Source organism: Rhinolophus sinicus, linkage group LG01, assembly GCF_036562045.2.
Source record: "Rhinolophus sinicus isolate RSC01 linkage group LG01, ASM3656204v1, whole genome shotgun sequence".
Classification (NCBI taxonomy): domain Eukaryota; kingdom Metazoa; phylum Chordata; class Mammalia; order Chiroptera; family Rhinolophidae; genus Rhinolophus; species Rhinolophus sinicus.
Genome location: NC_133751.1, coordinates 22,512,348 through 22,527,998, shown reverse-complemented (window position 1 = coordinate 22,527,998; position 15,651 = coordinate 22,512,348). Strand labels below are relative to the sequence as shown.

The 15,651-nt window shown below is 33.1% G+C and overlaps 1 long non-coding RNA gene and 1 pseudogene across 9 annotated transcripts in view; both read left to right on the top strand.

The window, feature by feature from the left end:
- LOC109447544 (uncharacterized) overlaps positions 1-15,651 on the top strand; it is a 659,535-nt gene that overhangs the window by 329,536 nt on the left and 314,348 nt on the right. For 7 of the 9 annotated variants that reach the window (XR_012494223.1, XR_012494213.1, XR_012494222.1 and 4 more), the window contains one exon: positions 14,961-15,039. The exons of the other annotated variants lie outside the window; for them this stretch is intronic. This is a non-coding gene — a long non-coding RNA (uncharacterized LOC109447544). The remainder of the gene's footprint in view (positions 1-14,960; positions 15,040-15,651) is intronic. 9 annotated transcript variants of the gene reach the window in all.
- Positions 8,002-8,537, top strand: LOC109447498 (myosin regulatory light polypeptide 9; annotated as a pseudogene).

Here is a 15,651-nt window from a genome sequence, read left to right as displayed (position 1 = left end):
TATTCCTTCCTGTAGGCTCCAGCATTAGACGTGCCTCTGGACCAAACTCTTTCCTTATGAATGCAGCTCAGAGCAGCCATTTCTGTTTCTGCCGGCAACTCCTGATTGCGGCTAATTTTAAATACTTTCCCTAGAACATCATTGTTCTCTCAGCTCTTACTTTTCTATTGTGCTTTCTTGGCTTCTATTCCATTTCTGTTTTGTTTACCCACTACAAAGACAAGGTAATAGCTTATCTAATAATTTATTTTCCCAAAACACTTTTCAAAGATATTAATAGTTCTGTATATGTTTTCTCTCTTTATATTTATGGTTTCTATTTATTTCAAAGGTGATAACATTGATCAAATTATTGACCTATGTGTATACTAGAAAATACATACTTTAATCCCCCCAACTCTATTAATAAAAGCAGCTTTTGTTGATATCATTTGATGAAAACCATAAGACATACTTTTATTGAATTGCTGTTGAATTAGAAATCCAGTGGGACATGTGGCGTACCTACACAGCAATAACATTTGCATTTGTAAGAGGAATTTTTCACTTGGTCTGAACATTCAGAACCCCAGTTCAGAAAACATTATTGGGATGGGTTTTTGTACAAACAACAGAAAAAAATATTAGTTGAAGAAAATATATTATAGACCATTATTTGTAATATTCTAAATAGTTAATTTAAACATATATGAAAATTATTTAACTACAATAAATTTAAACCTACATAACCAGTGTGCTATCCTGATGTTTACTACTAATTTCTCCATTTAGGATATTGATGAAATATTTAGCCAGGAGCTGCTATGAGAAACAAACCAAAAAACAAACAAAAACCACACTTTCCTATATCTATATGAAAACTTTTTTTAATTTTCGTGTTTCTGTGCCCCCAGTCTATGCCCAATGCCAATCCTTGTCGTATGGTAATTTCTATGGAACTGACCATTTGCTTGTATAAAAGTTGATGTGGTTGATATATTAATTGCAGAAAACTATCTTTGAGTGCAATTGCTTAAAGCACAATAATTGTAGTTTTTGCTATGTTGGTGTCTTTTGATTCCTATTTACTACTGAAAAATCCATTAATGTGCAATTTATAAGGGACTGTCTCTTTTTCTGAGCTTTGTAACCAATTCTTCGTAGTTTTGGAGCCATGGAGCAGAAGTGATTAAAGACGTAGGAGGGCTTATGTCATTGACAATTGGAGAAAAAAAGCAGTCCTCCATGTTCTAATTGAAAAATCTTCACATTGCTTACAAAATAACTAGGGAGTAAAGTGATTTCTATGTATGGATAATTAAGGTCACATAAATGTGGTTTGAACTAGTTAAACTTTTGAAAATCTAACATGAGTACTGATTTTACCTTTTCAACGTTATTGAAATACCCTCAACCAGATATTACCTCTCATAATAACAATGAAAATAACAGCTTAAAACATATCAGGCACTGCTGTAAACATTTTCCATCTGAGAACACTGTAGAGAACCCAGATGATACCTAAGGACAACACTAGCTAGTACAACACTAACTGTCTTGTACTAAGTAATATGACAAGACTTTTGATGAATTAATGATTGTTTTAAACAAAGTTTTCATCCTAAAACTGATTGTGGGGGTGCCTATTAAGTGCTTTTAAATCATTTCAATTAACTTCTAGTTTCTAAGCTGAAATCTGTGTCAGTCTAGAGGACATGACTCTCCTTTATAGTTAGACATTTCTAATCCAAAATCATGTGCATTTAAGTAACTAAAGACCCTTTACTTTAAGAAGAATAGTTACTACAAAATGGAGTGTTTAAAACAGAGTACACTGTGGTGCTTCGTGACTGATTGCTGCCATGTCTTAAACAAGAGATATTAAAAGAAGCAAATGCCACGTGGTCTCATTAGGACTCTTTGACGTATGCTTTTGAACCTTCTTCGGCACCCAGCATAACAAAAAGGCTGGTGGCTTTGATGTTGTTTCAACTTGTGAAAATGTGCAATTTTATTGTTTACAAATGCTAGCCTCTACCCTAAATACCCATTGCTCCTAATTGTAAGCAATTCGTTCACATTGAAATAATCATCTTTTTATATATTGCAAATTAAAATGTAATATGTTTTGAGGATGATACCTCTGAGTAGTATAGCAGTGGAGAACTGAAAAGTTCCTTTTATTCAACCCCTCACCCCCCACAAACCAAGACTTTGGCTACATATAATTAAAACCCTGGGTTAGGGAAAAGTTAATAGTAGTAATGTGTACTCATACTTTGCTCATCAAGTGCCGTTTAAGTTTATAATTTATATTTCCAAAATATATTTGTTTTTATGAATTGAGTTTCATCACAGGTTTTAATTCTGGTTACTGGAAATATATTTATACAAGATACAGATGGTATTTTTTATTAATCTGTATTAAAATAGCCTTTATAAAATGGTTCTGAAATAATTCCTTTAAAACGTACAAATTGTGAATGTGTAACTGGTAACAATTTGAAGTAAAAACAAATTGTAAATGATTTTTGAAGGTTAGTCTAGGAAAATAAGTATTAACATATAGCTGCTAAACCTTTAAGTAAAAAATACAAGTACAAATTTTTAAGTGAAGGATTCCTTTTTTTATCATAAAAGAAGAGCTGTCATGTAGTAGGTAATTTGCTTTTAAAGAAGTTCTTTCATCCCCCCCTAAAATAGGTGAATTAACATATACAAAAAAAAAAAACAAAAAATAAAAAACAACAACTAACTTCTCTGTGTTCCAACAAATATTTGGAATGGAACTAAAAGTTGTTTTTATTGAATCTGTTTTAAAACGTGTGATTACAAATGCTGCCTTTATGATTAGGACAAGAACAAGGACTTTTGGTATCAAAACAAGTTTCTCTAAATTGAGTTCTACCTAGAATTAGAACAAATTTATCTAGAACAGATGTATTATTGTCTCCAGAATATGAGCATACAATCTAAAATTTGACATTTTCCTATTTAACCTCACCTTCTTCCCCTAAAATACCTACTCTTTTCATGACACAGGTAGCTTCCAAGTAATTGTTCATACATGAGATTTTCACAAAGTACCTTTCTATTTTACCATTAACCTTACACATTTACATCACCTTACACATAGACCTGTTCTATACTTAATGGCTGGGATACACTTTTAATAATACGTATTAGTGTTACATGGAGGTACATTTTTATCCTCTTTGTTTTCTTACTTGTTTTCCCCCCTTCTTTCTTTCTTTATCTTTTCTTTCTTTCCTTTCTTATTTTTTAATTGTTGACTTTTCAAGTAGCATTTCAAAGAATTCCACTTTTGTGAAATTATTCTGGCTGTTTTTATTTGCTTGGTTTCTTAATAATTATCTTTTATTTAGTTATTTTTTAATTAAATTTATAGGAGTGATATTGGGTGGTAAAATTAGATAGGTTTCAAGTGTACGCTTCTATAATACATCATCTATATATTGCATTGCATGTTCACTACTCAGAGTCAGTTATTTATCACCATATTTGACCCTATTTATTCTCTTCTACCCCTTTGTCCCCCTTTCTCTGGTAACCACTAAACTGTTAGCTGTATCTATGGGTTTTTCTTTGTTTGTATTGTTCATTTGTTGCTTTCAGTTTTATATCCCACATATGAGTGAAATAATATGGTTCTCGACTTTTTCTGACTTATTACGCTTAGCATGATAATCTCAAGATCCATCCATATTGTTGCATATTGTGTTCGCCATATTTATCTTTTCTTATGGCCAAGTAATATTCCATTGATATATATATATATATAGACATATATAGATATAGATCTATCTATCTATCTATCTATCTATCTATCTATCTATCTATCTATCTATCTGTGTATACCACATTTTCTTTATTCAATTATCTATTGAAGGACACTTTGGTTGTTTCCATGAGTTGGCCATCATGAATAACGGTGCAATGAAGACAGGAGTGCACACATCTTTGCAGATAAATGTTTTCAGATTTTCTTTTAGAGACACTAATGTTTTTGCTGTTTGACTTGATTTTTTTTAATGTTGAAAGTTGACCCAAATATGATCTATTAAAGATATAAAAGTAAACTTGCATTAAATGAAATTATATCTGTGGATATTACATTTTTAAAAATGCCATAAAACTTAATGTAATTCCATTAATTCTACTATTAGCCTTTAAAAACACATTCCTTAATTAAAAAGAGAACATTTTAAACACACCAGTTAAAACGCTGAGCATTTCAAATCATTTAATGTCTAAATACTTGGTATTTATTGCTTGAATAACATTCAAGATGGTTTACATATTTTAAATTGTCATAACTCTTCTCAAATTAGTCATGCTTAAAAGTAGCCTTAATACAAGTTTCTCTTTTATACTTTGGTATGAACTTTTCACTACTGATAAGTGTGTTTACCATTTTAGTTCAGCTTCTGACTTGGGTTGTCAGAATACTGTGGCCCTGCACTATAATTGAGATTATTTTCAAAAACTTTTTTCTAAGGAGATGCTTTTTGAAAGTAACTTTAATTCCTTCTGATTGTGAATTTAATTGGTTGAGACTGTTTTGGAATGAAAGGGAGAAAAGACAGCCATTTCAAGATCACTGTAATGACATTTCAAACACAGCATATCAAATATCATTATTTCAAGGAGCTATGGCAAGGAAGTACAGTCCTTGAATACTGTCATGACATTATAACATTGATGAGAAAAAATAAATGATTCCCAGCCAGGGCCACACTGTCTTTGTGGATTTTGCACGTTTCTCCCCATGTCTGCATGGGTTTTCTTCCAGCACCACACATCTAAAGGTGTGCACATTAGGTGAACTGAAGTGTCTGAATTGTCCCAGTCAGAGTAAGTGTGTGTGTGTGTGTGTGTGTGTGTGTGTGTGTGTGTGTGTGTGTGCGCGCAATTGGAGGGAGTCCTATCCAGGGTGGGTTTTGCTTTGTGCCCTGAGCTGCCCAGAGAGGCTCTGGCCACCTGTGACCATGAACTGGAATAAGCGGGTTGGAAAAGAATTCTCTTACTTGTTTTCATTCTTCTTTCTTAAATGTACATATAGCTCACATTTATTTTAATGTTTGATATTAGAAGTGTTTGGGGTCTTTATTTAGAAGTTTGGTGTTTTTGTGACCAGAAATATGCCTAGGGATTTAACTCTTTATTTATATCAATTAGCCTATGGTGAAATTGGTTCCATTATATATTGATTCACTTATGCAGTTTCCAAGAACCTATCAATGACGTTGTGAGGACTTACTGTACATGTTCTTGCTATTTGAGGATTAAACTTCACAAAATTTTATGTAGGAGAAAGACGTGTGCCTTTGGTAATGGTTACTTGTCATTTGTTGGAAGGATATATTGAATTTCATATATTTTAATCACTGCAGGGATTTTTACACCCTGTAAAAAATCAAAATGCTCTTAGGAATCTAATATAATCACATGTTTAAGCTGTACCCCAGACATCCCAAGTGCTGTCTCATTGGCTTTCTGAAAACCTAAGAATGGAAGGCTCTCAATAAAAAATTGTGAGAAAAAATTTATGAATGAAGAAATGTTCAAACTTAGTAGTACCATGAAAATTTCTTGTACAAGTCTAATATTAATCTATAAATGTGAGTTCCAAATTTGGAACAAGCCTCAGAGTATATGGATTGAGACAGTCAAGGTAGTAATGATCATCTTCCTTTCAAGCCTTATTTTAAGTGAAAATATCTACATTATTTTTTTCATATCACCACTGCAAAGAAATCTAGCTACATTTATTACAAAGAAATCTAGAGTACATTTATTACAGACTTAATTATAATCAAAAAACAACTAAAAGTTTGGACATTGAAGTCCTGCTTAAATATATTGCAGTATCATGCAAAGATTAATAATGTTGAATATCATTTCTTCCTAATTTTTGTCATTTTATGTATTAAAAAAATTAAACTTCAGAAAATTCCTCAAAAGATAGTGCATTTTGTTTCATAGATGTTCATCCTTTCTGTAAATATGACTTTTCTTTCAACTTTTAAATTAGAACTGCTCACGATACCCTAAATGACATGTGAATGTAGAATGCTAATTTTACTATGCTAATGTTTTTGCTTGTTATCTTAGTGTCATCCTAAATAGCTGATTAACCTTAAGGGGGCAGAAACTTATTTCTGCATCTGCAGATACTGTATATAGAATCATACCATATACAAATCCTGTACCTGCAGATTCCAAATATGACACCATATGTGAATTAATCAACCAATCAGTTCACACTTATGTCATAAGGGTTGGTCATGCATGGATTACTGAGTTAGATGCTGTAGGATCACTGCTGTCCAAAACATGATCTTGCCTTCTCAGAGCTTACAACCAAGTTGGAGAGACAAGAACCACAAAATAATAGCAAATTATTATAAAACCTGGATAAACAATGAAATGTGAGTGTGCTCATTGGGGCTTATAGAGAAGTAAGATTAGGGGAAAAAAATGAGTCCATGCTGTAAAATTCAGAGAGGCATACCAAAGATATAGACTGTTAATATGTCCATTCAATATGCATTTTTTTTACTATTTTTAAGGTGTGTTTTAACTTGTTCTTACATTTTACATGAGTATTTGCTCATCATATTACATATAACATTTTATTGATTTCCCAATATTCCATCATCTGCTATGTCATAATTTAATCATTGCTGTTCAACTATTAAATGGTTTTGAGAAGATAATTATTTAACAAAATGCACCAACTAGAAGAATTACCTGTGTATATGGAAGATTTTTTTTATAATAGTAGTGAGTCATTTCTTCAATTTATTGAGCACCTATTATGTGCCATGTACTCTCCTGGGTACTGGCAATGCAAAACTGAAAGCAAGAGACAAAACTCCCTGACATCGGAAAGTCTGCATTTTAGTGATAGAAGTGGGTAACAATATAAGTAAAATATAGGTAAAATATACAATGTGTTAAATACTGAAAAATAATAAAAAAGAAAAAAATAAAGCAGGAAGAGGGGTGTAGGTGAGGATAAAAATTATAGATAGGGTAGCCAATGAGGGCCTCACTGAGAAGTAACTCTTGAGTAACAACTTGGGAGACCTGAGGGACTAGCCATGTGTGTAGCTGAGAGAAGAATATTCCAGGCAAGAGGAAAAGAAGACTGTTTCCTTCCCTAGAAGTGGCTGCCTACGCAAGGTTTGCACTTAACTGACAAGGAAGAGAGTAAGGAGCAAGAAGCAAACACCCATTACTTGGAAAAGAAAGACCTGTCTTTGTTTTAGCAATCCTGTTATTTCTGTATTCTAAATAATATTATCATATATATATATATATATATGAACTCCAGTATTTTTGAAATGAAATACCATTCCATTCTTAGCATCAAACATTTACTGAAGGCTTTTTCTAAATACTATGACAAATAATATTTCTGTCTCATGAGTTTGCTTAGTATAGTGGAGAGGGAAGATAAACTAAAATGATGAGGGAAAAATATAGTAGCAACATGGAGAGAATTTGGGTGACATTAGATGTATTCTTATTAGGAGCAAGAATAATCAAATCCAGCATTTGCCTCAAGACTCAGATATTCCCAAAACATTTCACTTTCTAGAGAGAGGGGGCTATCCCAATTAAGTAAATTATTATTTCTGTCGGAGGACCTGATTATAGAACTATTATGAAAGACTGTTTTTAATACTTATAAACCCCCAAAACAAAAAGTTGTGTTAAAATATACATAATGCTTTCTTTCAAAGGGTTTTAGTGTGTTCCATATGTGTGATGATTCTGATCATATATGTGAGGAAGGATAATCTTAGTTTTTGTTAATTGTGGCTGCAAACCAAAAATAATTAGATTATGTAAATGGCTGTTGAAAGTGCCAAAACGCCTTAGTTAACATATGTATCATTAAGAAATATAATGGCAGCTCTGGGTGTAGTGGGGTTGTGATAGCAGCAGCGAGGGCAGAAAGATGGTCCCTGAAGTACTGGGATTCTTGCCACCATGTGGAGCAACAGGGCAAAGACCAAGACCACCAAGAAATGCCCCCAGAGCACAACATCCAATGTGTTCGCCATGTTTGACTAGATTCAGGAGTTCAAAGAGGACTTTAATGCAATTGATCAAAAGAGAGATGGTTTCATTGACAAGGACGATTTGCATGCAAATCTTGAAAAAGATGTGCTTGCCTCCCTGGGGAAAAATCCAACGGATGTGTATTTAGACGCCATGATGAATGAGGCTCTGGGTCCCATCAATTTCACCATGTTCCTCACGATGTTTGGTGAGAAGTTAAATGGCACAGATCCAGAAGATGTCATCAGAAATGCTTTTGCTTGCTTTGATGAAGAAGCAACTGGCCCCATTCAGGAAGATTACCTGAGAGAGCTGCTGACAACAATGGGAGATCGGTTTACACAAGAAGTGGATGAGCTGTAAAGAGAAGCACCTATTGACAAAAAGGGAAATTTCAATTACATTGAGTTCATGCACATCCTTAAACATGGAGCAGAAGACAAAGAAGACTAAAAAGAACTCCAAATTCCAGCCAAATGTTCCTTGTCACCATTTTGGGTATTTCTGAGATTTTCTCTTAGAGCCTATAGCATGCCCTCGCTTTACAGCTTTTGCCTGTCTTGTATTTATTCTCAGCCATTTGGGGCACATGCGTCTATATAATCAGACTGGAAATGGGACTTTTTTGCCATTTTCAGAATTAAAAATAGGGTGATTTCACTTACCAGTCTCCCCCCAAAATAACTGCAGTCTACACAGAGTCAATGTATTTTTTCAGAGAAAGTTATTTACTCAATTTTTCTGAACCATAATTTAACTTTATGATAAAACTTAAAAAAAAAGAAATATAATGTCATATATAATACATAGCTCCAACCTCAATCTCTATTACAAAGTATGTAGTTCTCTGTAACAATCTGATGACTATACATGGGTGTTGTGAAATGAAGTTTGACACAATGGTCTTTGTCGAGTGTCATCCTTCCTGCTGATGCAACGCTAGTGTTGGACATTCACATGCTTTCACTTCTCAAGCTATAGAACCATTATATGCATATGATCTGCATAGAAATCACCACTCTTTTTCAGATCCAAATACCTGAAATTAAGAACTAACTTCAAAGTGTTGACATTACATAGTCATATTTCATGGATGTACCATGATGGCTAGCTTGTAGCAGGATTTAGAGATCTGTGAAGTATACAAATATTATCAAACTGCACTCCCACTTCTTATACCTTAATTTCTTTGAAATTTATCTAACTTTCCTGGTTTTCTATTACAGTGTTTCTCTTATTTTAGTGTCAACATCATCATTTAAGTGATCATTTCAAATGATTTAACGATGTTATAAGATGAATAAATTTCAGGTTTCTCATTAAAAAAAAAAATAGCTTTCCCCTTAGAGATGTTGGCAGAAAAGGACATATCAGTGCATGAATTTTTCCCCACTACTATCAATTTTAAAGGAAGAGAAATTATGCTAAGGAGAGAAATTTTCCTGATAGCATTAAGTGAAAATAAGAATGAAGTTACATTAACTACAGTCATGCAGAAATCAAGTTGTTTTGGAGACATTCTTCTTCCCTTGTAGATGTTTGGTTAAGCCGTTCCATCTAATAATGTGTGATAGACTTAAAATAAGGTGAAACAGAGATGCATCTCGTTCAGCTTTCAAGTGTGTGTTCTCTGGGAGACTAGCATCACTAGATTCCATTAGATTTGTGTAACAATGGATAGTGTCTCCTTCCTTGTTAAATACCATAGTTCTCATTAGCGTTTTCAGGATTCTGATAACTCCTGCAGCAAAGAATCCTCCTTAACCTTCCTTAATCCAATGTTTACCAAATTTATTTGCTAAGGAACTATTTTTTTTACATCAGATCAATTAACATATTCTGGACTAGTTTTTCCTGAAGGACAATGCTGCTAAAATACCTTAGTGATTGCTGCTAGAATGAAATCCATATCCAATTAACAAAGAAGTTTCTAGTTTTGTAAAATCACAGTGCGCAGATTGCTGCCAGGTGTATGATCCTGGAGGGTAATCTGAATTATCGATCTTTTAGATGCTGGCAGTGAATAGTAATTGGCTACTTACAAAACAAGGCACTTAGAATATCATTGGAATTTATCACTACTACTTTGGAGCAGGCAACTAAAATGTATATTTCATACTTTGGGTTCTATGAAAATATGCTGAATTTAGGATGAGAAGTGTATGGAGCAGCATTTAATAGAATTAGTCTTAAATGTGAGAGGGTTTAGTATTTACCTGTGACACATAATTTGGGGGGAGCTCCAAGGCTCTTTAAGCCCAAAACTGTTTTGTTCCTATCTTATTACTCAATGAAATTCTGACCCTAGAGCTCCTCCACCTCTCATTTGAATTGGGTAATCAAAACAACCCCACCATTTTCTATCCCATGACTTTGCTTAGGTTTTTTTTTTTCTTTCTTTTCCCCTAAATGCTTTTCTCCTCTATGACTCAATCACTATCCATCAGAATCCTCTGTCACTTTCAAATGACCTTGCCTCTACCTAATACCTTCCCTCATTTTCTACATGGTGGACAGGTATTTGTCCCGGCCTCTGTGAGGTAACCCAAATGATTCTTCCTTTCTCTGTATTTCAACAGGACTTTGCTTGCCTCTTTGTTATAAGACATTCTATGAAATATAGTTATTATATACAGTATAATAGTCCACCAACGGTGATGAGGTACTTTTCATAACCAAAGACCATATTGCTTATGGTAAATAATGTGTTTTGAATATCTTGACACTCAAAACTGAATGTCTCGGCAACTTCTAAATTGGTCTTTATCATATTTTTTTACACTGGGAAATTCACATGAAAACCAGATTGAAAAATCACATTCTGAGTTTCTATTGATTAGCTTATTTACTGAGATACACATGGGATATTTTACATGTAGACAAGGAATTTCTTTCTTTAGAACCCAGGCATTTTTGATCTGTTGCCTTTTTATCACTTGGTTCTGGCCACTTTTCAGCTGGTTGAAATTTGTTTTAAAAATTTAAAAAGCACTATGATACGTACAACTACATAGTCAAATGTTGGTCTCTTATTCCCTCCAGATATGGTTCTTCACCCATTTATTTTTCTAATTTAGAAATCTTTCATTTTTAACTATTTACTTTTAGATAATTTCAGATTTGCAAAGAGTTTGAAAAAATTACAGAAATTCCCTTATGGTTTTCAACCAGCTTCCCCAAATGTTGACATCTTGTATAACTAGGGTATAATTTTGAAAATCAGGAAATTAACAGTGAAGCAATTCTATTAACTACTCTATAGACCTAGTCAAGTTTCTTTGTCTCACTAAGGTTCCTTTACATCCAGGATCCAAACTTTAAATCACCTTAGTTTCCTCTAATCTGACTTTTTCTTCGTCTTTGTCTGTCATGACCTTGACACTTATAAAGATCACTGGTCAATTATTTTGTAGAATGTCAGTTTTATATTGTCTGATGTATATACATGATTATATCCTTTGAGAAATATATTCATAGTTTTAGGAATATATGTGAGGACGGTTTAGGTGGCAAAAATGTATTTTTCAAAATGCTTTGTTGAATCATATAGCCTTACTTACCATGTAGTAAGAGCAGATATTTTAGAGTTTTTTTTTAAAGTCAGAAAATGTTTTATATTTCTTCTTTGCGGATATTTTGTCCTATATCATTTCTTTGAAAGATTTATGAGATTGTGTTTCAAAGCTCAGTAAATCTCTGTTGACATGAATATGCACTTGGTAAAAAAAAAATACTTTTTTAAATATTAAAGTATTTTCTTAAATCACACACATTACATATTTTCTTTCTTAGTAATCAGTAGTAGGTAGTATCAGACAACTTAAGATGTTGAAATTTAATGGTTCAAAATGATCTACTCATTGCCCTGGGTGGGAAATCTTATGCTTGATTGGTATACCTCTTCAATGAATATCACAGAGATAACAAATTTAGAATACACTACTTTTAAATTGAGAATGATACAATTTTTTTGATGTATTTGTTTTCCTCTCCATTTTCTGTGTGTATGTGTGTGTGTGTATATATATATATATATATATCACATTGTGTGCTCGCCACCCAGAGTCAGTTCTCCTTCCATCACCATATGTTTGACCCGCTTTACCCTCTTCTACCACACCGTCCCCCCCTTACCCTCTGGTAACCACAAAACTGTTGTCTGTGTCTATGAGTTTTTGTTTCTTTATTTCTTTGTCTTCTTGTTCATTTGTTGCTTTCAGTTTTATATCCCACATATGAGTGAAGTCACACGGTTCTCTACTTTTTCTGTCTGACTTATGGTTAATTAGCATAATAATCTTAAGATCCATCCATGTTGTCACAGATATACAAACGGCCAACAGATATATGAAAAAACGCTCAACTTCACTAGCTATTAGGGAAATGCAAATCAAAACCACAATATATCACCTCACACATGTTAGAATGACTATCATCAACAAGATAAATAATAAGTTTTGGAGAGGCTATGGAAAAAAAGGAACCCTCATACACTGTTGGGGGGAATGCAGATTGGTGCATCTGCTATGGAAGGCATTGTGGAGGTTCCTCGAAAAAATTAAGAATAGAATTACCATGTGACCCAGTAATCCCTCTCCTAGGTATATACCAAAAAAATTTGAAAACATTTATCCGTAAAGATGTGTGTGTGCATATATATATATATATATATATATATATATATATATATACATACTCCAGTGTTCATTGCAGCATTATGTACGGTGGCCAAGACACGGAAACAACCAAAGTGTCCTTGGAAATATGATTGGATAAAGAAGATGTGGTGTATACACACAATGGAATACTACTCTGCCATAAGAAAAGATGAAATACTGCCATTTGCGATAACATGGATGGATCCATCGCATTTTCTAATATGCCGTTCTCTCTGGAAAACTTTCCCCACCCTGGTTTTCCCATAACTTCTCCACTCATTTTGACCATTTTCTGCATTGACCAGTTAATTACCCCACCCCATCTGCAATCTAGATTTTCTCCCCCAACACTTCATTGAAACTGCTCACTCAGAGAGTGCAAATGACTTTCTAATACCTAATCTGCTACTCGTGGGCATCATTTGACAATACTGGGCACTCTCTTCTTTCATGAAACATTTACCTACTCTTAATATCTGAGATACATTCTTTTGTTGGTTCTGCTGCTTCCCAGAATGTTTCTTCTCATTCTCATTTTCTCTAACTTGTATTTGAATATGTATAGACATTCCATAGGTTTCTTCTCTAACCATAACATGTATACACTCTGAGCTGTTTCAAATCCTCAGTTCTCTTGGGGAGCCTCAAAGGCTCCCAAAGTTTCAGTTATCACCTTTTGTGCATGTGATTCGATCTTTACCTCTAATTTGGATATACATCCTGAGTTTCTCATGGGTACTTCAAACTCAATTAATCATCAAACTAAAATTATTAATTCCCCCTTGAACTTGAACTTTTTATTTTTCCTACCCCCACTTCCAGACTTGAGTTGTGTTAAATATACTCATTAAGTTACCCATCACATACTCTGTCCTCTGTCTCCTAACCCATACCGTGTTTCCCTGAAAATAAGACCTAGCAGACCATCAACCCTAATGCATATTTTGGAGCAAAAATTAATATAGGCCTGGTATTATATAATATTATATTACACTATATTATATTATAGTATATAAGACCCGGTATTATATTATGTTATATCATATTATATTTTATATTATATTGTATTATATTATATTATATTATATTATATTATATTATATTATATTATATTAATTTACACCCAGTATTAGATTAGATTAGATTAGATTAATTTATACCCAGTATTATATTATATTATATTATATTATATTATATTATATTATATTACATTATATTATATTATATTATACCCGGTCTTATATTAAAATAAGACTGGGTCTTATATTAATTTTTGCTCCAAAAGACGCATTAGAGCTGATGGTTTGTCTAGGTCTTATTTTCAGGGAAATACGGTACTGCTCTCTTAATCTGGATTATTCTCCCTCTCTCTTTCCATGTTTTTACATGCTGATTTTTCATTTAGGTACAGTTCAAATAATACCTCAAGCATCAAATGATGCCTACCTTGGTCAACTTAAAAATAATTAAAAGACTTTTATGTTTGTAATTAATGTCATTGTTTCATATTTTACCACTAGTTGTAGTCATATGTGTCTTGCTTTCCTCATTGGATTATAAATCTCCCAAGTAATCCTTGTGGCCCTCTTAATCTAGTCCAGTAAAATACTTGCATACTGATTTGTTGAACTGACTTCAAATGAATCACCCCTGGTTTGTCCTTGTTGTTCTTATGGTTATTTGAGTTGTTTTGTTTTGTTTAGTTAGCCATGCAAACAGCATGCTCCTCCCAGGAATGATAATGTTACACTGTTCCTAAAATAAAACAGTTTTTATCAAACCCAGTATGCTAAGGCAGGAAACATAATCACATTATTTGTAATTTATTGTTGCTCCAGTAGTGATCTACAGATCAAAAGGTATCTCTTCTGACACTTCATTTCTGAAACTTAATGCTGTGGTTGTTTAATTGATCTAATGAGGACCTCTTAGCACCTCAAATAGGTGCTTTAAAAAACAACAACACCCAGCTATTAGCCTAGGGACAAAAGAATAAATGCTAATTTAACACTTTTTCAAGGTGATTCCACACATTTTGATGTCTTGACAGCATTCAATAAAAAAAATCTAGTGTTCTTAGAGACAATGTACTAATTTGCTGATTGTTTCTGGAGCTAAACCTGTTCATAAATTTTGAAAGTAGTTTAAAAATAATAGACCATTATTTGGAGAAATATTTGTACACATATTCATAAGTGCAATCTTTTGTAATATAAAAATGCTTTTCAGGACCTTGTTACTGCTTCTGAGATAAAGAAAACTCTTGATGTCAAGACTAAACACAGAGGAGAATGAAATACATAATATGGTAAGTGACTTGCAAATAGACCAGTGTGGCCAAATTTCTAAACTTGTGTAGTTATCATTTGTGAGTTGCATACATAGAAAGTGAATAATTAAGGTAGTCACTATTACAAGCAGTAGTGAAATGTGACCACAGTTGAGTCAAACTTTGTCCACTTCTATAAGATTATTTTGACAAACTTTGTGTAAAAGGACACTTGGTTATTACTCATGGCAGGTAATTTTAACTCTGGATTTTAATCAGGGAGAGTTCAAGATTGCTCATATGACTAGGACATACATATTTGTGCGCCTAGAGCAACAGAGTTTCTTAAAATGGCATTTGGGATTATAATAGTGGTTTATAAAATAGAAAGCAAAGACTTTACAGTTTCTTAAAATTTGATTTTTACTTTAAGTTATTCAAACTATTCAAAATAGACATGCAACAGTTAAGTATATCTGGATGCTCAAAGAGCTTTTTTTTGAAAACTAGTTTACAAAAACAAGTTAGTTTTACTTAGTTTATGAACACCTCCAGTATCTCGGGTTGTTTCCTTGCTGTGTTTTCCATAATGATATTAGAAATATATTGGGTAAGGTTCCTTCTCTCTTGTCCTATTCAGAAGACCCTCTG